Source organism: Podarcis bocagei, assembly GCF_964188305.1.
Source record: "Podarcis bocagei genome assembly, chromosome: W".
NCBI lineage: Eukaryota > Metazoa > Chordata > Lepidosauria > Squamata > Lacertidae > Podarcis > Podarcis bocagei.
Window position 1 is genome coordinate 28,600,594 of NC_138131.1, and position 24,838 is coordinate 28,625,431.

At 41.7% G+C, this 24,838-nt stretch overlaps 1 long non-coding RNA gene across 1 annotated transcript; it reads left to right on the top strand.

Annotated features, from left to right (window-relative positions):
* The first annotated feature begins 18,594 nt into the window (after positions 1–18,594).
* LOC308578294 lies at positions 18,595–23,978 on the top strand. The gene is made up of 4 exons (XR_014003864.1): positions 18,595–18,668; positions 20,346–20,541; positions 22,987–23,127; positions 23,905–23,978. It is a non-coding gene; the product is annotated as an uncharacterized lncRNA (long non-coding RNA).
* Positions 23,979–24,838: the final 860 nt, after the last annotated feature.

Sequence of the window (24,838 nt, forward strand, 5' to 3'; positions counted from 1 at the left end):
TAATAACAATCAAATATAAGCCACATTAATTGGGCTAGTAGCATTCTCTCTTCTTTTAAATATTTTTTTATCATTTCTTTCATGAATAACCTGATCTAAGCCCCATTAATTGGGCAAGTAGCATTCTCTTTTGAAATATTTTTTTACTAATTTTTTTCATTCATAACAATCCAATTTAAGCCCCATTGGGCTAGTTGCATTCTTGCTGCCGTCGTTGCAGACATAAGAAGTCTTATACCTAGTGAGAAGGCTTCTGGCTTTTTTGACAAATGTATTTTCAAACATTTTCTTTAAACTCATCATATATTATTTCCCAGAAAGCCTTGACCAATGTCACATAATAACAGATGCATATTAGTATATCGCTGCTTCGCAAGATGTTGCAGGGCTGAATGAAGTGGTTTGTAATAACACTGTCAAAATTGGATGCAATTTTTAAATATATACAGTGGTACCTCGTTTTACATAGACTTCAGGTTATACACTCCGCTAACCCAGAAATCGTGCTTCAGGTTAAGAACTTTGCTTCAGGATGAGAACAGAAATTGTGCTCTGGCGGCTCAATGGCAGCAGGAGGCCCCATTAGCTAAAGTTCAGGTTAAGAACAATTTCAGGTTAGCAAAGAAGGAAAACTACCCAAGACTTTCTTTTCAATGACGAAAAACTGTAATCTAATTGATGTTTGGAGACTTAGACATCCACTGGAGAAACAGTTTACATTTTATTCGGAACCAAATCAGTCAATGTCAAGAATAGATCAAATTTGGGTCTCGAATGAACTAACTCCAAGAATTCGGCAAATTGAAATTCAGCCAAGAGTAATTTCAGACCACAGTCCAATAAAATTGGAAATTAAAGGTTATGAAGAAAGATCATTTAGATGGAGAATTAACGATTACCTCTTGGGTGATCAAAAAATCATACAAGAGGCGCAAAAGAAGTTGATGGAATATTTTATGGACAATGCCAATAAGTCAGGTAAATGGCTCGCGTGGCAAATTAAGAAAAGAAAGGAACAAAACATAATCAACAAAATTATTGTGGATGGAGAAGAGATTGAGAACCCGAAAGGCATTAGAAAAGGATTCTTGGACTTTTATAATCATTTGTACAGCAACAGAGAAAAGAACAATTTGAAGAGAATAGAAAGATATTTAAAAGAAAAAAAGGTGCAAAAGATCCCGACAGAAAAGAAAGACAGACTGAATGCCCCAATTGAGAATGAGGAAATAATAGAGGTCATAAAAGAATTGAAAAAAGGAAAGGCTCCAGGACCAGATGGATTTACAGCCAGTTATTACAAAGAATTGAGGCACACCCTGACGGTACCACTGAAAGAAGTTATGAATAATATTTTGAAGGAAAAAGATATTCTGGAAACTTGGAAAGAAGCCTTCATCATACTTATTCCCAAGCAAGATTCTGATTTAACACACGATCTCATTGTTAAACACAGACTATAAGATTTTTGCTGGAATATTAGCAAAAAGATTAAAAAAGGTATTGAGAGAATTTATTCACGATGATCAAGCAGGGTTTCTTCCAGGCAGGCAGATGAAACATAATGTGAGAAATATAATAAATGTTTTGTAATATCTGTCTGCTAGGAATGAGAAACAAGCTATACTAATGTTTGTAGATGCGGAGAAGGCATTTGATAATACAGTGGTGCCTCGCAAGACGAAATTAATTCATTCCGCAAGTTTTTTCTTCTTGCGAGTTTTTCGTCTTGCGAAGCACCGTTTCCCATAGGAATGCATTGAAAATCAATTAATGCGTTCCTATGGAAACCGCTTTCAAGGCTGGCGGTGCGGAGAAGGGCTTTTCTCCCCACCGCAAGCCTTCAGGACAGATACGGGAACAGAGGGGAAGGGGCGCAGCGCTTCTCCTCTGTTCCCGGGGCTTGCGGTGGGAGGAGGGTTTTTCCTCCCCACCGCCAACATTCAGAACAGCATTCTGAATGTTGGCGGTGGGAAGGAAAACCCTCCTCCCACCGCCAGCCTTCGGAGAGCCTTCCGAAGCCTGGCGGCGGGAGGAGGTCTCTCCGCCCCACCGCCAGGCTTCGGAGCAGCCTTCCGAAGGCTGGCGGTGGGGCGGAGAGACCTCCTCCCGCCGCCAGGCTTCGGAGCAGCCTTCTGAAGGCTGGCGGTGGGGCGGAGAGACCTCCTCCCGCCGCCAGGCTTCGGAGCATCCTTCCGAAGCCTGGCGGCGGGAGGAGGTTTCTCCACCCCACCGCCAGGCTTCAGAGCAGCCTTCCAAAGGCTGGCGGCGGCAGAGGACTTCCGGAGGCGGCGCGAAACAAGTAATGGCGGTCCTCTTTGCGCTGCGAAGAGGGGCTCCGCAGGAAAGGGTCGTTCGCTGCGGCAAAGCGACGACCCATTAAGATAAACCACGAGCAGAGCGAGCTCGTGGGCGTGGGATCCGGCGGGCACCCAGAGCGACCCCCAAAACGAAGAAGGGACCCCGTAAGGGGCTCCGGAAGCGCGGAGGGGAAGCGGTGCTGTGGATTCATCGCTCTTTCTGCGGGAGTGAAGCCGCGCGGCTGTTGCTGATGAGCGCCGACCTTTCTTCCTTAAGTATTGGACTCTAAATCATCTACTCGTGAGTAAGAAGAGTATTAATTCGGGACTGTAAATTGAAAATTTGGCTGAAAGCGGGAGACGAGAAAAAGGAAGTCCGTCTCCCGGTAGTGCTTAGTGATCAAAGGCAAAGGAACTGACAAGCTGGAAGCAATAGAAAGGGATTTTAAAACGGGAAGTATCATGCGTCTGGTGGAGCTAGCAACTGAAGGGAAAGGCAAGCCTTCTTTTTTTTTCTCTGCTATTGTGTTGATTTTACTCGGAGACCTTCTCCTTTAGTGGACTTAAAAACTTTAAAAACCCCAGTCCCGGGCTTGCAGGGGGGAAAAGGCTGTTTTGCGGATACATATACAAAGTCGAAATGGATACATAGAGGCATCATTGGAGGATACAATTAAATAACTGTATCTTGCACCTTCAGATAGACTATTGTGGCAATATTGAAAGGGCTCTGCCACTGGAAAAAAGTTTTCTTTAAGGACTATTGTTAATTTATTCAACTGCAGGAACTTTAATGGCGACTGAAACTTTGTTTCTTCTTTCCTGAACTGCAACAATACTCCCTCTAGTGGAGTTTGGGATTTACAAATTCCTGAGAACCAACTTTGTTTTGACTCTCTGTGGTTTGGTTATCTACTTTGAGGCCTGTCTTTCCCATGGAACATTTGACAGCTTGACCTTGAATCCAAAGACAGGTGTGGAATGAGTGGCCCACCAAAAACAAGAGCTGCGTCGAAAGCAGGGAAAGGCCAATTTGTACAAACAACTCTGACTTCTCAGGCTCGCAGATCTTCAGTCCCTGCTGTTTTACAGGGAGCTGTACCCTCAACAACAGCTCCATCTAAGGAAGCTGAACAGCCAACAACTGAGGACATGGCAGCAGGGGGATCTGGCACTCTTTTAGAGGAAATGCTACAACAATTTGCAATTTTGAATAAAAAGGTTGATGACCAAACAGCAAAAATTGACTTAGCCACATCTTCAATTACTAAACTTTCTGAACAGGTGGCTAAGCATTCACAAGACATTGGGAACTTAAAAGACGTTACATCTGAAAATCGGAAATTGGCCGAGGCTGCGAATGAAAAAGCAGGTCAAGCAATTCAGAAAGTGGATGAACTGAAAGGAGAGGTAAGGCCGCTACATAAACATATCAGCGACCAGCAGGCCTACCTGTCTATGGTGGAACTGAGAAACAGGGAAAACAATTTAAGATTACGCTCTATCCCAGAGATTGAGAAAGAGGATTTGACTGGTTTTTTTACAGCAGAATTCTCTAAATTCTGGGGTATAAAGGAAGATACAGATTTTAAAATAACAACTGCATTCAGACTGGGAAGAGTTGCCAGGAAAGACAGGCCTAGAGATTGCTTGATCATTTTAAGGACCAAGCAGGAGAGAGACAAACTTCTTGACCTACATTTCAATAAAGCACTTGAGATCCAGGACAGAAGAGCACAAATCTACAAGGATATCCCTAAACAACTACTGGATCTCAGATCTAACTACACTGACTTAGCTGGACTTCTGAGAGGCAACGGAATACCTTACAGGTGGGAGTTTCCACAAGGCCTATCATTCAACTACAAAGGAAAGAAGATTAAAATCAAAACGAAAGAGGACAGCCAGAAGTTTCTACACGATCACGGAGAAGACCTGCAGAAAGGAGTAGCAGCCCTTTGGCCTCCACCAGAGTCTGGAAAAGAGCCAGCACCCTCGGATTTGGATAAAAAAGAAGACGCCCCATAAAGAGCAACAACAGATTGATACAGGATGTCTCTACAGCTGTATAGTTGGAACATTAATGGCGCAAATTCCCCGGAAAAACGTAAAAGGATTTTTCATATTTTGAAGAAAGAACATTTGGACATAATCTGTCTGCAAGAAACCCACGTGACCAGGCTCCATAGGAAGGTGTTAATAAACAAAAGACTAGGCCAAGAATTTATTTCATCAGACAGAGTTAAAAAGAGAGGCGTGGTGATCTACGCAAAGGAGAATTTATCACCAAAATTTTTGTTTAAAGATGAACAAGGAAGAATCCTGGCAATTGAAATACAAATCCAAGGAGAAAAAGTTTTGATATTAGGAATCTACGCACCAAACGAGGGGAAATCAGAATTTTACAAGAAGCTACATGAGACATTACTGGACTATCTGGACTATTCTAATATTATTATGATGGGAGACATGAATGGGGTCGTCTCTACCTATATGGATAAGTCACACAACCAGAACCTGACCAAGGATGGAAGACTACCAAAAACTTTCTTCGAACTAACCGACAATATGGATTTGATTGATTTATGGAGGACGAGAAACCCCCTAGGCAAAGAAGGAACCTTCTTTTCTGAGGCCCACCTGTCATGGACAAGAATCGACCAAATTTGGACAACTAGAGGGCTGGCACCTAAGACTACAAGAGTAGAAATCTGCCCAAAGACTTGCTCCGACCACAACGCTCTGAAAATGGAAATGAGATTTACTACTGCCGATTCCTTCAGATGGAAAATGAATGACAACCTGCTAAGAGATCAAGAGATCGTAAAGAAGGCCCAAAAAGCTTTAAAGGACTATTTCGAAATTAACTTGAATACCTCGGTGGAAAAAAGAACAATCTGGGACGCAAGTAAAGCTGTCATGAGAGGGTTTCTGATACAACAGAATACGATTAAGAAAAAACTCTGGAATGGGAAAAAGGACAAGATATTAGAGAAGATAAGAGATGGAGAGAAAAAATTAAGACTAAATCCAAAATCAAAAGAGATTCTAAGAGAAATTAAATTCCACCAGTCACAATATACGAAATTGATCAACCAAGAAGTGGAATGGAAAATCAAACAAATGAAACAAAGATCTTTTGAATCTGCGAATAAATGTGGGAAACTGCTAGCTTGGCAGTTGAAAAAGAGACAAAAATTAAATTATGTTACCAACCTAGAAGTTGAAGGGAAAAATATTCAGAAACCGGGAGAAATTAGAAAGTGTTTCCAGAAATATTTTAAAAAACTGTATACACAAGGGTCCGAGGAAGTAGCCGAGATAGAACAATTCTTGAAAGACAATGGCCTATCAGAACTATCTTTGGAGAAGAGATCAATCTTGAATTGTAAAATAACACAACAGGAAATCGAGGATGCCATTCAGAATATGCAGCTAGGCAAATCTCCAGGCCCGGATGGACTTACCTCCAAGTACTACAGGATGTTAAAAGACTACTTGATACAACCGTTAATGGAGGTTTGCAACCAGATTATGGGGGGAGGGAGGGCACCAGATACGTGGAAAGAAGCATTCATCACACTGATACCTAAAGTGGAAACTGAAAAGACTCAACTTAAGAACTACCGTCCCATCTCACTCCTAAACGTGGATTACAAAATATTTGCAGATATTTTGGCTAATAGATTCAAAAAAGTATTAAACGAAGTAATCCATAAGGACCAAGCTGGCTTTCTCCCAGGTAGACATTTGTTTGATAACACTAGGAATATTATCGATATTCTGGAACTTTTACAAACAAATATTAACACTAAAGCAGTGTTAATTTTTATTGATGCGGAGAAGGCCTTTGACAACATTTCTTGGAAATTTATGAAGAAAAACCTGGAAGGGATGGGAGTGGGAAGGGGGTTTGAGAATGGAATAGAAGCAATCTATTCAGAACAAAAAGCTAAGTTGATAGTGAACAATGTGGTGACAGAAGAACTCCATATTGAAAAAGGAACACGTCAGGGGTGCCCCCTTTCCCCTTTACTGTTTATTTCAGTCCTGGAGGTTTTGCTGAACATGATAAGGAAGGATCGGCAGGTACAAGGAATACGGGTCGGAGCGAAACAATATAAACTGAAAGCATTTGCAGATGACTTGGTCTTAACATTACAGGAGCCAGAATCTAGTACAAAAAGAGTTTTGGAATTGATTCAGAAATTTGGTCGGGTGGCGGGTTTTAAGCTGAACAAACAAAAAACTAAGGTGTTAGGGAAAAACTTGACAGCTACTGAAACAGAGGGGTTTCAGAAGGAAACAGAACTAAATATTGTTAAAAAAGTGAAATACCTGGGGGTCAATCTTTCTTCCAAGAACTTGAATTTATTTAAAGATAATTATGAGAAATGTTGGTCAGAAGTGAAAAAAGATCTAGAAATTTGGTCAAGATTGAAACTATCCTTGTTAGGCCGAATTGCAGCTATAAAAATGAACGTTTTGCCAAAAATGTTGTTTTTGTTTCAAGCCTTGCAGATTGTGGACAGAGTGGATTGTTTTGGAAAGTGGCAGAAGGATATCTCTAAATTTGTCTGGCAGGGCAAAAAGCCCCGAATAAAGTTTAAAATACTAACTGATGCAAAGGAGAGAGGGGGGTTTGCCCTGCCGGACTTAAGGTTATATTATGAAGCTGCGGCCTTCTGCTGGATGAAAGATTGGATTCTGTTAGAAAACACTGATGTCCTAGATCTGGAAGGCTTTAATAACTCGTTAGGTTGGCATGCATATTTGTGGTATGACAAGGCAAAAACATATGGAATGTTTAAAAACCATATTGTCAGAAAAGCAATATTTATGGTCTGGAAAAAATACAAAGACTTATTGGAAAGCAAAACTCCGAGGTGGATATCACCAATAGAGGCCAAGGCTCGGAAAAAACCCAATATGGAGGCCTGCTGGCCGAAGTATTGGGAAATAATAGAAAACATTGGAGGTAATTGGAGGTTGCAGAGCTTTGAAAAACTAAAAGGTAAGGTGCAAGATTGGTTACACTATGCCCAAATTAATGAGGTCTTTAAGCTAGACAAAAAAACAGGATTCCAGGTGGAAAAATCGAAACTTGAGACAGAGTTGTTAGAACCAAAGACCAAGTTACTATCGAGAATGTATAACTTGCTGCTTAAATGGAACACTCAGGATGAGACAGTTAAATCAGCTATGATAAAATGGGCTCAGGACATTGGTTATAATATCATGTCTGAAGATTGGGAGAGGTTATGGACCACCGGTATGAAGTTTACTGCATGTAATTTTCTGAAAGAAAATATTATGAAAATGGTATACAGGTGGTACATGACCCCGGTCAAGCTGGCTAAGATATACCATTTGTCCGATAATAAATGTTGGAAGTGTAAGGAAGCTGAGGGGACATTCTTTCACCTTTGGTGGACTTGTCCAAGATTGAAGGCCTTCTGGGAAATGATCTATAACGAGTTAAAAAAGGTGTTTAAATACACCTTCCCCAAGAAACCGGAGGCCTTCCTTCTGGGCATTGTCGGCCAGAAGGTGCTAAAGAAGGATAGAACTTTTTTTATGTATGCTACTACAGCAGCAAGAATTCTTATTGCCAAGCATTGGAAGACTCAAGATTTGCCCACACTGGAGGACTGGCAGACGCAATTGATGAACTACATGGAACTAGCTGAGATGACTGCAAGGATCCGAGATTTGGGAGAAGAAGCAATGGAGGAGGATTGGAAAAAATTTAAGGACTATTTGCAAAAGTATTATAAGTTATATGAATCTTAAGATGCCGTATGACTTGGAATGTTAGCCCCAGCAACGAAAGTGGATTATATATGAAATTGGATAATATTTATGAAAGAATCAAAGTTTAAATGGGTAAAAATGATAATATGTTATATTCTTAGAGTAATTGGAAAACAAGAGATTTAAACTTAAACTGCAATTGAAAGTACAAAGAAACACATGAAACAAGGTTATAACTTGCTGATAACTTTATTGTCAAGAATGCATTATGTGGGAGATGTGGGGAAGTCCGATAGAAATCTGAAATAAGTTGTTGAAATGGTTGTGATTTTCTCTTTTTTCTTTCTTTCTACCTTCTATGTTCTTTCTTTTTTCTGTTTTATCTGTAATTTGGAAAAAGATGCAATAAAAATTATTTAAAAAAAAACAAAAAACAAAGGCTGGCGGCGGGAGGAGGTCTCCACACCACCGCCAGCCTTCGGAGGAGGTTTCGAGGACAGTGGGGAAGACGCGCTGCGCTTCCCCGCTGTCCCGGAGATTTCCCTATGGGCTTTCGTCTTGCGAAGGAAGCCCATAGGGAAATTCGTTTTGCGAAGCGCCTCCAAAACGGAAAACCCTTTCGTCTAGCGGGTTTTCCGTCTTGCGAGGCATTCGTCTTGCGAGGCACCACTGTATATCATGGGAATTTGTGTTAAAAAATTTAGAATTTATGGAAGTGGGGAACGATTTCTATAATGGAATAAGGGCGATTTATACAGAGCAAAGAGCTAAATTGATTGTGAATAATGTAATAACAGAAGAAGTGAAGATATGGAAGGGTATAAGACAGGGTTGTCCTCTCTCGCCACTGTTATTCATAATGGTTCTGGAAGTCCTCTTGAGTGCAATTAGACGAAATGAATTAATAAAAGGGGTGACAGTAGGTCAAAACGAATATAAAGTTAAAGCCTTTGCTGATGACCTGGTAATAACGATAGAAGATCCTTTAAAGAGTTTAAATGTGGAGATGGAATTTGGCAAGGTGGCCGGGTTTATATTAAATGTGGGAACCAGTTGACGGAAACCAGCCGTCATTTTGGGGTGCAAGGCAAAGAAAAAACACACACAAAGGCAAATGTCTCCATGGACGGAGGGCAAAAAAGCTCCTTCCTCTCTCTCCTCCGATTTTATTATCCTTTGTTCTCTCCAGCCGCATGGCAGCATTCCAATGTCTCACGTTACCTCATCCGGTCAAGCTTTAACCCACCCACAAACCATATAGGGTTACAGTGCCCAGAGGGGGGAACCTAACTCCTTATAGGGTCAATACATTCTAATACATTGTAAGCTCAGAGTGCTGGTCACCGAGGTCAGCAAGGCACCAGGTGGCACTACAAGCCTTTTCCATGACTTCCTGGCTCCCACATGCCCTCTTTCTTTATTTATTTAATCAGAGTCATATATGTCAGTACCAATACGGTTATATCGAGCGCGATAGGCGACTCTTGTGAGACCGGAAGCGGGCCGCAGACTGGAGAACCATGCAGTACATACAGAAATTAAAGAAGGAATACATTGTATACAGCAACACAAAATAATGCAAATAACTACTATAATGATCACTAAAATCAATAAATGTCGAAGCCAACTTCCATCCGGAAGCCAAGAATATAACCATGCCCATGGATCAACGGAAGGAGGGGGGGCAAACGGATTGTGGGCTACCATGGTTTCCATATGGTCGATTGTCGCAGATATGCTGACATTATTATCAGGAATAAACATGCAACAGTGAGAATGAACAAGCGCACAAACTCCTCCTTTTGAAGCTAAAATCACATTCAAAGTATAACGATTCTGTAAAACCACTTCTCTCATTGCAGACACCTCCTGGTTGAGTTCCTTCAAAGCTTTTATGGTATCATTGAATAATCCTTCAGTCCAATTTGCTAGCCGATGGAGGTCCCTATAGTTCATTGCTGCACCCACCGAGGGCAGCAAGGCCCGAGAGACCTGGGTACCGATATATTGATTTATGGGTGAATTTACCTCCCGACGATTTCGTAGTCTAAGAGAAGATGGTAACTTATCAACCTTATACAACAACGGAACCACGAGACCCAATGTACATGTGCCTGTGAGGTTTCGAGGAATGGCTTTGTATGCTTTTTCGCCACAAAGCAACCATAACTCTCTTTGGAGTAAATAGCTGATATTACTACTCTGTTGGGACCAATTAAAGGCTTCAGTAAATAAGGAACTGATATGAAATTGCTCATCTGTGGCATTTGCTAAGCCAGGGATAGAAGAATTCAGACTCCAATTTGCATGGTAGGTTTCTTTCCTAGTTTTTAGCCATGCACTGGTATCGCTTCTAAAGCACTGAGATTGGTCACTGTATGTTCCTGTAAGAGAACAAGAGCTATTAAACATGAATTTCAATGTATATTGACAGTTTGGATATATGCCCCATGATTCTTTCCCCTCTTTAATTTGAAAACAAATGGGGGCAGGCTCATGGAGGGTCAATTGTACTGGAGGCCAAAAAGTTTGCTTAGGGGATATAATATCAGTAAATTGAAAAGATCCATTGACAGGCACGCCATGAAGCATTATGCCTGAATGACTGGCAAAGGGCGGCATGTGCATACATAACCAACATTTAGAAGCATGCAATAAACTGGTAAACTTAATCATATCTTGTACAAAAATATTATTCCTCCATATCTTATGATAATTTTCTCCCCTAAAAGTCTTATTCAACAATGCTGTTCTTATAGTTCGAGAGTGGCTGAGCCGTGGATACTGCCAGCCAGAGTAGGATTCAGGCGACAGCTGCTTGCCAGCCGATAAGGTGAAATATGGTGGCTGCAACTGGATTGTGTCGTCTGCTTCTCATCCTTGTATAATGATGCAGCAAAAGATGGCAAGGCAAATGGTTAGGAAGGCACTTCTGTAGTTGAAGGGACTCGCCATGGCCGCACGCATCGAGCTGGAACCCACAAAGGCTTGTCCTCGACGTCCACTGCCGCGTACCCTCGTCCCCACGTGATCAGCGGAACAGGTCCATGCCACGCGGGATCAGGCAAGCGTCGGTACACCACCAAGGGGCGGGGGAGTGCCTCCTCCTTCCTAAAATGCAATTCCGCGGGAGTATGGGTCCTATTATGTGGATATAAAAGATGGTTAAGTACAAAAAGAACTTGGTGAACAGCCGAAGGGATATCTGCCGTTGGTATGCTTCGGCCGCCAAGCTGTTTAAGCAATAGTGTTTTGAACGTCAGGTGTGCTCTTTCCACTATAGCTTGACCTGTGGAGTTAAAGGGTATGCCATGAGTTAATTTCACATTCCACAACATACAAAATTCCGAAAATGTTTTAGAAATATATGCTGGACCATTATCAGTTTTGATACGCGCAGGTTTACCCATGACTGAGAAACAGCGGATAGTGTGCTGAATGACATGCCGAGCTGTTTCCCCCCTCATGGGCGTAGCCCATATGAATCCAGAGTGGGTGTCCACCGTGAGGTGAACCTTGGAGAGTGGAGCCAACACAGGTGTGTGTGTGACATCCATCTGCCAACACGCCAATGCAGACGTGCCCCTAGGATTGACAGCATCAAAAGGAATGGCCAGCTGAGATTTAGAACAAGAAGCACATTGGGAAACTATATCCCTTGCTTGGGCCAAAGGAATAGAAAAATGCTTTGCCAATGCTTTCGCAGGAAGGTGAAAGGTGTTATGACCTAGTATAGGGTCAGAAAAGAGAGAAAAGGTAGAAATGTCCCTCAGAGCCACATCTGCTCTTGCATTGCCCTCTGCTAAATACCCTGGGTGTGATGTGTGGGAGCGAAGATGTGCAACATAATAAGATAACTCTCTGTGCTGAAGTAAGGCCTGCAGGCCAAGAAACAAGGAAAACAAGTCTGCTCTGATGGTGTTTCCTGCTTGGCAGGGGGTTGGACTCGATGGCCCTTGTGGTCTCTTCCAACTCTATGATTCTATGATTCTATGATTCTATGATTCTAAGTCAGAATCCAAGGAAGGAGTTATATAAGATATTGGTAAACTAGCAAAAAGGCGATATACATACTGAGTATCCACAATAAGATTGAAAGGTTGAGTAGGAAAGGATTGAAAGGCAAGAATCACAGCTGCTAGCTCAGCTCACTGGGCAGAAGACTGTGGAGGGGTATATAAACATTTCCATTTTCCTCCCTCCTCCCATGTCACCACCCCCCTACTTCTTGTTCTATCCATGAAGAGGGTTAGTGCAGAGGGGAGAGGTGTGAGAGACAAGGGGGTAGCCAAACATAGGTGACCTGTGTCAGAAATGTCAAACGGTCATCCTTTGGAGGGTTAAAAATGATGACACCTATAAAATCAGCTAAAGCAATTTGCACGTGAACGTCCTTTGATAACAATGTCTGATGTGGATTCAATTACTGAATAAATGTTCTTCGGTGGGGTATGTGGTAGATGTAACCATTCTATAATGCAGATAGTCTTCTTCTTGTTCCGCCTGAGCATATAAAATTCCTGTTGGCAACGATGTAGCAAATACGGCCAGGTGCAGCTCGTGTGCAGCACCTCTAGGTGGCGCATGTGGAAAGGTTTCAATGCTTCACCCACAAAAGTTGACAAAGTGTAGGGGAGTTCCGCATGCCTTGAGGACAATCCACTGATAACGTTGCGAATCGTGATATACTGGCAATGTAAAAGCAAACTGTTCCTTGTCTGCTGGAGCCAGTGGGATGAAGATGGTTCAATGTGGCCGAAAGTCAATTGTTCAGAGATAAGCTGTTCAGAAACAGGATGGTGCCATTGCTGCGGATTTTTCTTTTGGTGGAGGCCACCGTTCTACCCACACTGAGGTATCGGTGATCCTGGTTTGCCACGCTGGAAACGTTGTATCGGTGGCTACAGGCTGGTTTTCATTGAGCGCTGCTGCTAGCAGATGAATCTTGTGGGTGGCTGTATCACCAGACTGACAAATGCGAAGCATGGCTGCTGTGTCTGTGGCAGGATTGTGTATTATCGGTCTTAACGCAACCTTACAATCCTCTTTGGCATATTCAAAGGCCAATTGTTTGATAATTATTTGTTTGGCTTCAGGATTTTCAATTTGTCTACTCACTGCTGTAATCAGCCTGTCCATAAAGGAAGAATATGATTCTCTTGCCTCTTGCCTGATTGAACCCCACCTTGATTGAATACTGGTGGGTTCTGGGATTTTTCTCATTGCTTGTTGAGCAGCAAGAGCAGTATCCCTCAATAAAATCTGCAGCAGTGTGGCTTGTACTGAAGCCTGAGCAAAGGGCCCACGGCCCATCATAGCATCCATCACATCTGCGAGGGTAATATTAGGATTATTCCCTCTTGCTTGTTGCAGTAAGGCAGGAGCATAACCACGACAGGCGATTTCCCATTCATGAGCAAATAATACACCAGCTGATGGAGGTAAAACTGTACGTGCCAAAAGCTTGATGTCATCTGGAACCAACAGCTGGGCTAATGTGGCTTCCAAAAGAGCCTGTGTGAATGGTGCTTGCAGTCCATTTGTCCTGACTGACAATTGGAGCTCTTTCAAGATTTTAAAGTCAAAAGGTTGGTGCTGGGCTTGAGTTCCTGCTGGAGCACCAGCAGGGGGCACAATAACAGGGAATGCCATGGTATCCTGAGATAAGGAACAGGCAAGGGCTGCACGTTGAAAGGGGGTAGCTGGTTCTGCTGCTGAAAGAGCAGGGTCATTTCCAGCCAGACCACGATATTTTTGCAGGATTGGGTCCTCTAGTGAGGAACTATAATCTGGAGGCTTGGGTTCTGGAGCTGCTGGCAGGGCAAGGATTGGAACAAACTCTAACACAGCAGACTGGATTAAAGAAGCTGGAGGTTGTGATGGCAATGCAGCCAGGGAGATATTTTTTGGTGATAAAGAGCCCATAGCGTAATGAACCTTGCACCCTGCATTTAAAATCCGAGTACTGATGCTGGGGAGCTCATGAAAATGTTCACCAATCTTGTCCCAAAGTTTCAGTTCCCAAGTCCCATTTGCAATTACACCCAAGTCCCAGGGAGAATGTTCATCAATGGCCAGAATGAGCTGTATCAAATCACCCTCGGGAACTTCCAGTTTGTTGGAGGAGAGGAGAAATTTTAAGTCTTTTAAAAATTTCTGTTGGGGAGTAGTCAAAGAGCTGCCCATTTTTCAAAAATCAATATAATAGAAGGGATCGAACTCACCGGGATCTTTTTTAAAGATGTAGAGCGCTTTGCAATCCTTGCCGGACGTAGTGAGTCGATGATAACCACTGCTTGGATCAAAAATCCTCTCAGTTTCTTTTAAAATCCTCTTAGTCTGCCTCAGACTGTTTGCTTCCAGTTGCTTCTTTTTTCCCTTTTAAAAACCTCAGCCGTATCCTTTTATTCTGCCTCAGAGAGGGCACCACTTGTGGGAACCAGTTGACGGAAACCAGCCGTCATTTTGGGGTGCAAGGCAAAGAAAAAACACACACAAAGGCAAATGTCTCCATGGACGGAGGGCAAAAAAGCTCCTTCCTCTCTCTCCTCCGATTTTATTATCCTTTGTTCTCTCCAGCCGCATGGCTGCATTCCAATGTCTCACGTTACCTCATCCGGTCAAGCTTTAACCCACCCACAAACCATATAGGGTTACAGTGCCCAGAGGGGGGAACCTAACTCCTTATAGGGTCAATACATTCTAATACATTGTAAGCTCAGAGTGCTGGTCACCGAGGTCAGCAAGGCACCAGGTGGCACTACAAGCCTTTTCCATGACTTCCTGGCTCCCACAATTAAATAAGAAAAAAACCAAAGTAATGATTAAGAATATGGACCAAAGTGCAATAGAAGTAATGCAACGAGAATCAGGGATTGAAGTGGCGAAGAAGGTAAAATATCTGGGAATATGGTTAACTCCAAGAAATATTGATTTATTTCAAAACAACTATATGGAACTATGTGTGGAACAGAATCAAAAAAGTTTTGTAAGTTTGGGGAAGGATGAAACTTTCTTTTTGGGGTAGAATCTCAACGATCAAAATGAGTGTGCTTCCAAAGATGTTATTTTTGTTCCAAATGATTCCTATAATTAGGGGGACAACGACTTTCAAAGAGTGGCAAATTCAAGATATATCTGGCAGGGCAAAAAGCCAAGAATACAATGTAAGTTATTGACAGATGCAAAGGAAAGAGGAGGCTTTGCGCTGCCAGATTTGAAATTATATTATGAAGCGTCTTGTCTCTGCTGGTTAAGGGAATGGATAAAATTAAAAAACAATAAACTGTTAGAGTTAGAAGGATTTGATAATAGATTTGGGTGGCACGTGTATTTGTGGTTGGAGAAGAAGAAAAGTCACAAGGGTTTTGAGAATCACATTTTCAGGAGCTCCATAATAGAAATATGGGATAGGTATAAAAATATATTAGAACCCAAAGTTCCACACTGGTTGTCTCCATTAGAGGTTATGAGTGTAAAGAAAATCAATATGAGAGGGAATTGGATCACTTACGGAGAGCTAATAATTAAAGAAGGGGGGAAATGGAAAATGAAGCCATATGAACAAGTAAAAGAACATGTGTTTGATTGGTTGCATTATTTTCAGGTAAATGAAATGTTTAAAAAGGATTTAAAAGAGTGGATATACGGAAAAAGAATCGAAATTTCAAATAGAGATGATAAACAATGATTATAAGATATTGTCAAAAATGTATAAAATGTTGTTGGATTGGCAAACGATGGACGAGGAGGTAAAGTCGGTTATGATACATTGGGCCAGAGACTTTGGTTATAATATACAATTGGCTGACTGGGAAAAATATTATGAAAATGGAAAAAGGAAAATATTATGAAAATGGTATATAGATGGTACATAACACCGGTTAAGTTAGCAAAAATGTTCAAAACATGTAATAAGTGTTGGAAATGTAAAGAAAAAGAAGGATCTTTTTTCCATATGTGGTGGGAATGTAAGAAGGTAAAGGGTTTCTGGGAAATGATATATAATGAGTTGAAGAAGATGCTTAAATACACATTTGTAAGGAAACCAGAAGCCTTTTTGTTAGGAATAACTGGAAGAGAGATAAATAGAAAGGATTACAAACTTTTCCAATACGCAGTAACAGCGGCAAGAATATTAATGGCCCAAAAATGGAAACAAGAGGAGCTACCGACCCTTGAAGAGTGGAGAATGAAACTTATGGACTATGCAGAACTGGATAAACTGACTGGGAAGATTAGATATCAATGGGATCACAAGTTCATCGAGGACTCGGGAAAGTTTACAGATTATCGGAAAAGCATATGTGACGAACAGACAACGCTAGTGGGATTTAAAGAGGCTTTGTGAAAGTTAAAGATGTATTGTAAAAAAGAAATAGAACTGAAAGGATAATATTAAATGGCAATATAAATTTAGAGAATGCATAAAAATAGAAAATATGGATTGGTGGAAAAGCTTGTGGAAGTCCAAAAAGTTGAAATTTGTGAATACTGTTTGGGATGGCGAATTTGTAAATAGGAAAATTTAATAAAAATTATTATTATTATTTAAAAAAAGAACAATTTCAGGTTAAGAACAGACCTCCGGAACGAATTAAGTACTTAACCCAAGCTACCACTGTATAATATTTTTTTAGTTTTCACAAAAAACCAAATCATTAAATTAAATAATATTTTTTTAAAAAACAACTGTATACACAATCAATGTTAATCCCACATTATGGGATTATTTGACTTGCCTCCCCTGGTTCCTTTGTATTATCATCATTCATTATCATCACTGGAGAGCCAGTGTGGTGTAGTGGTTAAGAGCGGTAGACTCATAATCTGGGGAACCGGGTTCGCGTCTCCACTCCTCCACATGCAGCTGCTGGGTGACCTTGGGCCAGTCACACTTCTCTGACGTCTCTCAGCCCCACTCACCTCACAGAGTGTTTGTTGTGGGGAAGGAAGGGAAAGGAGAATGTTAGCCGCTTTGAGATTCCTTAAAGGGAGTGAAAGGCGGGATATCAAATCCAAACTCTTCTTCTTCAATAAAATCATCATCACTAATTTAAGGTTATCAGATTTTTTTTCAATGAGTCCGGGGATACTTTTCAACTTAAATGGATTTTGTATGGGGACTGATTTGTAAATCCGGGGACTGTCCTTACTCCAGAGGAGGGCAACCAAAATGGTCAAAGGCCTGGAAACGATGCCTTATGAGGAACGGCTAAGGGAGCTGGGCATGTTTAGCCTGGAGAAGAGGAGGTTAAGGGGTGATATGATAGCCATGTTCAAATATAGAAAAGTATGTCACATAGAGGAGGGAGAAAGGTTGTTTTCTGCTGCTCCAGAGAAGCGGACACGGAGCAATGGATCCAAACTACAAGAAAGAAGATTCCACCTAAACATTAGGAAGAACTTCCTGACAGTAAGAGCTGTTTGACAGTGGAATTTGCTGCCAAGGAGTGTGGTGGAGTCTCCTACTTTGGAGGTCTTTAAGCAGAGGCTTGACAACCATATGTCAGGAGTGCTCTGATGGTGTTTCCTGCTTGGCAGGGGGTTGGACTCGATGGCCCTTGTGGTCTATTCCAGCTGTATGATTCTATGATTCTACTTTAAATTTAACCATTACAGGTGGGTTTTTTTAAAAAAATTAATCCTGCTAATGTATTAACCTGTGTGCACTGCTTTTGTCAATATGCAATAAACGTTTCCCATTCTTTTTTATATTAAAACTGGAGGCATTTTTTCAGCTGCAATGGGCCTCCGGTGTCCTGTTAGTACCATTAGTTGGTACCATTTCTCGTACAGTTGATATTCCTTGCATAGATAGATTAGATAGATGATAGATAGTTAGATTAGATTAGATTAGATTAGATAAGATTAGATTAGATAGATAGATTAGGTAGGTAGATTAGATAGATACATATATAAGAAAGGTTGGTAGATGGATAGATAGATTAGTTAGATTGATTGATTGAGTAGGTAGATAGATTCAGGCATGGCCAAACCTGGCCCTCCAGCTGTTTTGGGACTACAACTCACATTGTCCCTGACCACTGGTCCTGTTAGGTAGGGATGATGGGGGTTGGAGGGCCAAGTTGGGCCACACCTGGATTAGATGGTAGGTAGGTAGATAGATTTGATAGATAGGGTAGGTAGATAGATAGATAGATAGATAAGATAGGTAGGCAAGTAGATAGATAATAAGATAAAGTCGGTAGATCGATAAGGTAGGAAGGTAGGTAGGAGGCAGCCTAGGTCAAAGTTGACCCACTTATTTAAAAGTAACCATGCTGTTATACAGTGGTACCTCTGGATGCGAACGGGATCCGTTCCGGGGCCCCGTTCGCATCCTGAAGCGAACATGCTCGGGTCACAATTTGCTGCTTCCGTAGATGCGTGTGGCATCATTTTGAGTGTCTGCACGTGCGCAAGCTGCAGAACCCGGAAGTAACGCGCTCTGTTACTTCTAGGTCGCCACGGAGCACAACCCGAAAATGCTTAACCCGCAGCTACTTCAACCTGAGGTATGACTGTATTAGTAACAAAAACCCTGGACCCCAACTTCCTGGATGCTTACATTAATCTGGGGAACGTCTTGAAGGAGGCGCGTATATTTGACAGGTAAGCAAATAGGCATAGAGCTTATATTCTCTTTTTTATATAAATGTTTTTTATTGGTTTTGCGTATAATCACATTACGTCTTATATTCTCAGTTTAGTGGTTGCACCCATACCCAAACTAACTCCCATTGTTGCCTAGAGGGTTGATTTTATTTAAAGCAAATTGATTTAAATCCCAAATCCATAAGACTTGATTTAAATCCCCCTTTTACCGGAAGGTTCAGCCTTGCTGGCATCCTCTTAATATTGACAATCGGAGGCAGGTTTCCTTTTTGGAATCCTAACTTCAGAGTCTTTTCTACAGTTATATCAAAATGATTTGGTTCTGCTATATACAGCCCGATTGTGACGAAATGATGGTGAGTTTTAATAAGTGAACACTTTTTATTTGAACAACTTTTCTGCTGCACTTGATTGGAAGGAGAAAAGAAACATTTCCTTCATAACAATTTAAGCAATTTATTTCACTAAAACAGTAACATGGTAGCATATGTATCCATGTTGCTTAACTGATGTGCTGAAACATTTTTTCCCCAAGAAAAACTTGGACTGAGTTTTCGCACACATGAAAAACTTAAAACAAATAATTCTTCCCCGAATTATTTATTTATTTATTTATTTATTTCTACCCCGCTCTCACTGGCCAGGGCCGGGCTCAGGGCGGCTAACACCAAATATAAATTACAATAAAATAGAATAGAAAAAAACCCCAGTTAATTAAAATACAGCTTAAAATGCAGCCTCATCAAGACTACAAAGGGAGGAAACATCAGCTATTCACCCAAGCCAGCTATCCATGCTGGTGCTACATGGGCCAGCAAAAAAAGCCACGGGAAAATTTATATACCAAATCCCATATAGGGTGTCAGAGTGAGTCTAAGCATAGAGCGAGTTAAAATAATCAAGCCTGGAGGTGACTATCGCATGGATCACTGGCCAGATCAGGGCGAGAAAGGTAAGGAACCAATTCCTTAATACGGCGGAGGTGGAAAAATGCCACCTTTGCTGTGGCTGCAACCTGTGCCTCCATGGAAAGAGAGGCATCGAAGGTTACACCCAAGCTCTTGACAGAAGGCTCTGGCACTAATTGCGCCCCCACAAGAGATGGGAGTTGGCCCCCCAACCCCATGTTGTCCTGACCCAGCCAGAGGACCTCTGTCTTCGAAGGATTTAACTTCAACTGGCTCCCACGCAGCCACCCAGCCACGGCTTCCAAGCATCTGGTCAGTGTGTCTGGGGCCGAGTCCATTGACAGATAAAGTTGGGTGTCATCAGCATATTGACGACAACTCAGCCCTAAACTCCGGACAATCTGGGCAAGGGGGCGCATAAAGATATTGAAAAGCATCTGGGAAAGGATTGTGCCCTGCGGCACTCCACACAACAAGGAGTGCCGCAGCGACAACTCCCTCCCTAGCGCCACCCTCTGTCCCCGACCTGAGATAAAGGAGCACAGCCATTGTCTGACTGTGCCCTGAATCCCCACGTTGGCAAGGCGGTGGTCCAAAAGTTTGTGATCGACCATGTCGAAGGCCGCTAACAAATCTAAAAGAATCAGCAGTCCCGGCCCGCCTCGATCCTCTTAATCGTCCTCCCAAAGCATTTTATTTTTTAAAAAACAGATTTTTATCCACCCTGGTGACAATGAAACTGAACCAGTCCTTGATCTCATTTCAGAGCCGTTGCAGCCTACCTACGGGCCCTGAGCCTGAGTCCCAACCACGCTGTTGTCCACGGCAACCTGGCATGTGTGTATTACGAACAGGGGCTGATCGATCTGGCAATCGATACCTACAAGAGGGCCATTGAGCTCCAGCCCCACTTCCCTGACGCCTACTGCAACCTGGCCAACGCGCTGAAAGAGAAAGGCAGCGTAAGAAACTGGTCCCTTTTGCCTTGGGGTGGGGGGAACATCTATATAAAAGATGTTTTATAGATGGTACTTAACACCTGCCAAAATAGCTAAAATGTATAAAACAAAAAAACTGTGCTGGAGGTGCAGTAAAGAAGAAGGGACACTTATACATTTCTGGTGGGCCTGTGAAAAAAAAATACAGAAACTTTCCTATTAGGCAGTGGTGTCCAAACTTTTTTCAAAGAGGGCCAGATTTGATGAAGTGAAGGGCCATAAGGGCCGACCAAAGTTGTTTACTTTTTTTAAGGATTGAAGTTGTTGAGCTCTTTTCTTAGGGTTTAAATTGTTGAACTTTTTTTAGGATTGAAGTTGTTTAGCTTTTTCTTAGGCTTTTACCCCATGCTGAATTGGCCAGATTAACAGAGACAATTAGGGCACAACCCAGACAAGAATTCCAAAAGGAATGGGGAAAATGCAGAGAATACTTTACCAAACAGTGCCCCAAAATATACACTTGGACTTGTTTCAATTAATTTCTACAGGAGACTTTGTGGTTTAAGTCATAATTAGGAAAAATTGTAATAATCCCATACAAAAGAAATAGTATACAAGAGGTAAATAAGGCGGCCATTTAACAGAATAAAGTCTTTTATTTTTATGTTATGTTTTCTTTGTGTAAGGGGATAGGAGTTTAATTTTGATAATTAGTCAATGGTGGTGGGTCTGTTTGTATGTATGAGTTGTTGTGGACTATGTTATAAATAAAATAAAAATTAAAAAAAGAAAATGAAACCGGTCCCTTTTGCTTTCTGTATGTCAGAGGGTTTCCCCAGCCACTCTTGGCGACAAAATATTAAAATACAATAGTCCGTCAAACATTAAAAGCTTCCCTAAACAGGGCTTGCTAAACTTGGCTTCTTCTTGGTATAATTTTTTGTATGCAGGTCCACTTCTTCAGATACAAAAGCTTCTACCAAGACCAAACTGAGTTGGTCTGCAATGTGCTACTGGACAATTTATATATTTTTTATATATTTCAACTGCGTTAGACCACCACAGCTGCCTACCTGAACATATATCGCCCTATTTACCTTCTTACTCTACTTAAAACAATTTACTTTAGCATTTGTAAATCACTTTCAAAAATTAGCCTCTGGTTTTTTTAATAACAGTATATTTAAAGATCTTTTTCAATTCTTTGTAAATCATATCCCAGTAGACTTTGACTTTAGTGCACATCCACCACCTATGGACGAAATTCCCTTCCTTCTCCTTGCATTTCTAGCGTGCCTTATCTTGAGTTATATATATTTTAGCAAGTTTAGTCGGCGTCAAATACCACCTATACGTCACCTTCATTAAATTTTTAATTAGTGCTGTACATTCAATAAATTGTTTTTGCCCATAATCTTTCCCACTTATCTAATTCAATGTTATGACCAAAATCTTGAGCCCATTTAATCATAACCGACTTAACTTCTTCATCCTTTGTATGCCATTCTTATACGTTTTTGGCAATGATTTTCTTTTACTATCTAGCAACTCTGTCTCTTAATTTTGATTTAGTATGACCAAAACCATTTCCCTTACTGTCTTCCTTAAATACATCTTGCAAAAGACGGTAAGTGTGCGGGAAAGAGAGTTTGAATCGGATTAGTCTGCTCTTGTATTTATGTTCCCCTAAACCAAGCATGTCCAAAGTCCACTTTGGGGGCCTTCCACCCATCTCTCCTAGATCTCAAAATGCATTGGTTTTGTCATATTTCCTGCTATCCTGCCAAAGAATTTAAATTTTCCCAATGTTCTTTTAGACCAGGCATGTCCAAAGTCCAGTTCAGGGGCCTAATCTGGCCCTCTGGTCGATTTAATCCGGCCCTCGTGGCGGTTTATTTACTAGGGCAAAACTTCCCCCCAAAAAGCTCAAGAACTTTAATCCTAAAAAAAGGTCAGCACCTCTGGGGTCAAATCCTTAAAAAAGGCTCAACAATTGTGGGGTTTTACTGTTAATATGCTTCTTCTTAATTGCATTTCACTATTAATATACTTCTTAATTGTATTTCAGTTCAACAATGACTTTGATAAAATACATCTTTTGTGACGTGCAGAAGGCTTGAGTTACCTATGAGGTGCAACAGTTACCATATAGCATATATTCAATATAAAAAACAGCAACAATTGGTTGTTGACAAAGGACAGCTGGCATATATATATAAAAGATATTAACTGATATGCATGCCATTCCAGATATAGCTATATAATCTCTACTGTTGGTAAGAGAAGAACTTTGGAGCAGGCATTTTCAAAAAAAGAGTTTTTTATGAACCGCTCTAATACCAAGTTACCGTCAGGAGCTGAGGGGCCGTATCAAACCTCAATCCAGCCATCACATCACAGAGCAGCCTTTTGGGCTCCTGTGAAAGACATACTAATATTCGTGTAAAAACTCTGTTTTGTGTTTCGAAGGTTGCCGAAGCCGAGGAATGCTACAATACAGCTCTCCGTTTATGTCCGACTCACGCGGATTCTCTTAATAACCTGGCGAACATCAAGCGAGAACAAGGGAATATCGAGGAGGCTGTCCGCCTCTACCGGAAAGCTCTTGAGGTACGTGCGTGGAGAATTACAACAATTAAATTGACATATAAGGGTTAGGCATGCGTACCCTGGACTCCTAGTCTGGGTCTTTTTAAAAATCGCCGATCAAATTTTTCTTGATCAATAACGGAAATAATGGTGAAGAAGTGAAAGTGAAGTAGCATTTTGAGGCTCGACAAAGCATGGTCCGATAAGTCCCTTTTGGAAGGAAGAGGGTCTGTCCCCCTTTTTATATTCCTAGGCCTCCTGGAATGACCAAAAATCTGCTTTTTCATCAGAAGAACAATGCAAGGTGTTAAGGAACGGTACAGAAATTGAAATAAAAGCTGGGCACATGCTGTTCTCTGTGTCGGCTGAGCTTGATCCCCTGACAGTCTTATTTTCTAACAGTATTTCCTATGCGTACGAAAAAGGCAGTTCATAGGCCCATTATTATTATTATTATTATTATTATTATTATTATTATTATTATTATTATTATTATTATCATCATTACCACAAATCATTCCAAACGGTGATTTATTTTGCAGCCAGCCCCTGCCACATTTGAGCATCAAAGAGGGGCTCTTTAAAATATGGCATTGGTCATTTGACAGTCTGATCTCCCAACAGTATTTCCTATGCATGCTAAAAAGGCAGTCCATAGGTTCCTCCTCCTCCTTAATTTTTGCAAGTCAATCCAAATGAGGATTTATTTCACGCCCACAACCTATGAGCCTCAAAGAGCAGCCTCCGTCTCTTTAGAATGCTTCTCAGGGAAACTAAGAGTGAGCTTCTTCCCCGCAGGTCTTCCCGGAGTTTGCAGCTGCGCATTCAAATTTAGCCAGTGTTTTGCAACAGCAGGGGAAGCTCCAGAAGGCCCTCATGCACTACAAGGAGGCCATCAGGTGAGCTTCCAAAGCCATGGGGAAAATAGATTGAAAGAGCTCCTCCTTACTGTATTTTAATCTTTTGCTGGAAGCCGCCCAGAGTGGCTGGGTATAAATAATAAATTATTGTTGCTGTTGTTAATAATTATTATTACTCCTCATGCGCTGGTCTGGTGCCTGTGGGAAAGCTCTCCTCTTGTGGATAAAGCACTTTCTCTTTTTCTTTTAGGTTTTTTTATTTTTTTATTTTTATTTTTATTTTATTTTTTGTCCCTTGAAGGACAGCCAAATTTAAATAACAATTCGACACACAGCTGCGAGGCATTTGCGAGCTTTTTTGCGGAGAAGGTCCTGTTGCTCCGCCATGACCTCCCTGCCAATTTGGATACAATAAAGGAACTGGAGGCCCCTCGACTGTCCTCGGGTCCAGTATTGGACCACTTTGACCGGATATCCCCAGCCGATGTGGACAGACTCCTCCGAGCTGGAAAGCCCACCACCTGTCCTCTTGACCCGTGCCCGTCCTGGCTGATTAGAGCGTGCCCAGACGAGGTGCGGGCCCCCCTGGGGGATATCATCAATTTGTCCCTTGGCACTGGGATATTCCCAGGGGAACTGAAGGAGGCAGTGGTGTGTCTGCTCTTAAAGAAAACATCATTAGATCCTTTAGATCTATCCAATTACTGCCCGGTTTTGAATCTTCCATTCCTGGGTAAGGTGATTGAGAGAGCGGTTGCTGAACAGCTTGGTAGGTTTCTGGATGAAACATCTGCTCTCGATCCATTCCAGTCCGGCTTCCGCGCTGGTCATGGGACCGAGATGGCTCTGGTCGCCCTAACAGATGATCTCCG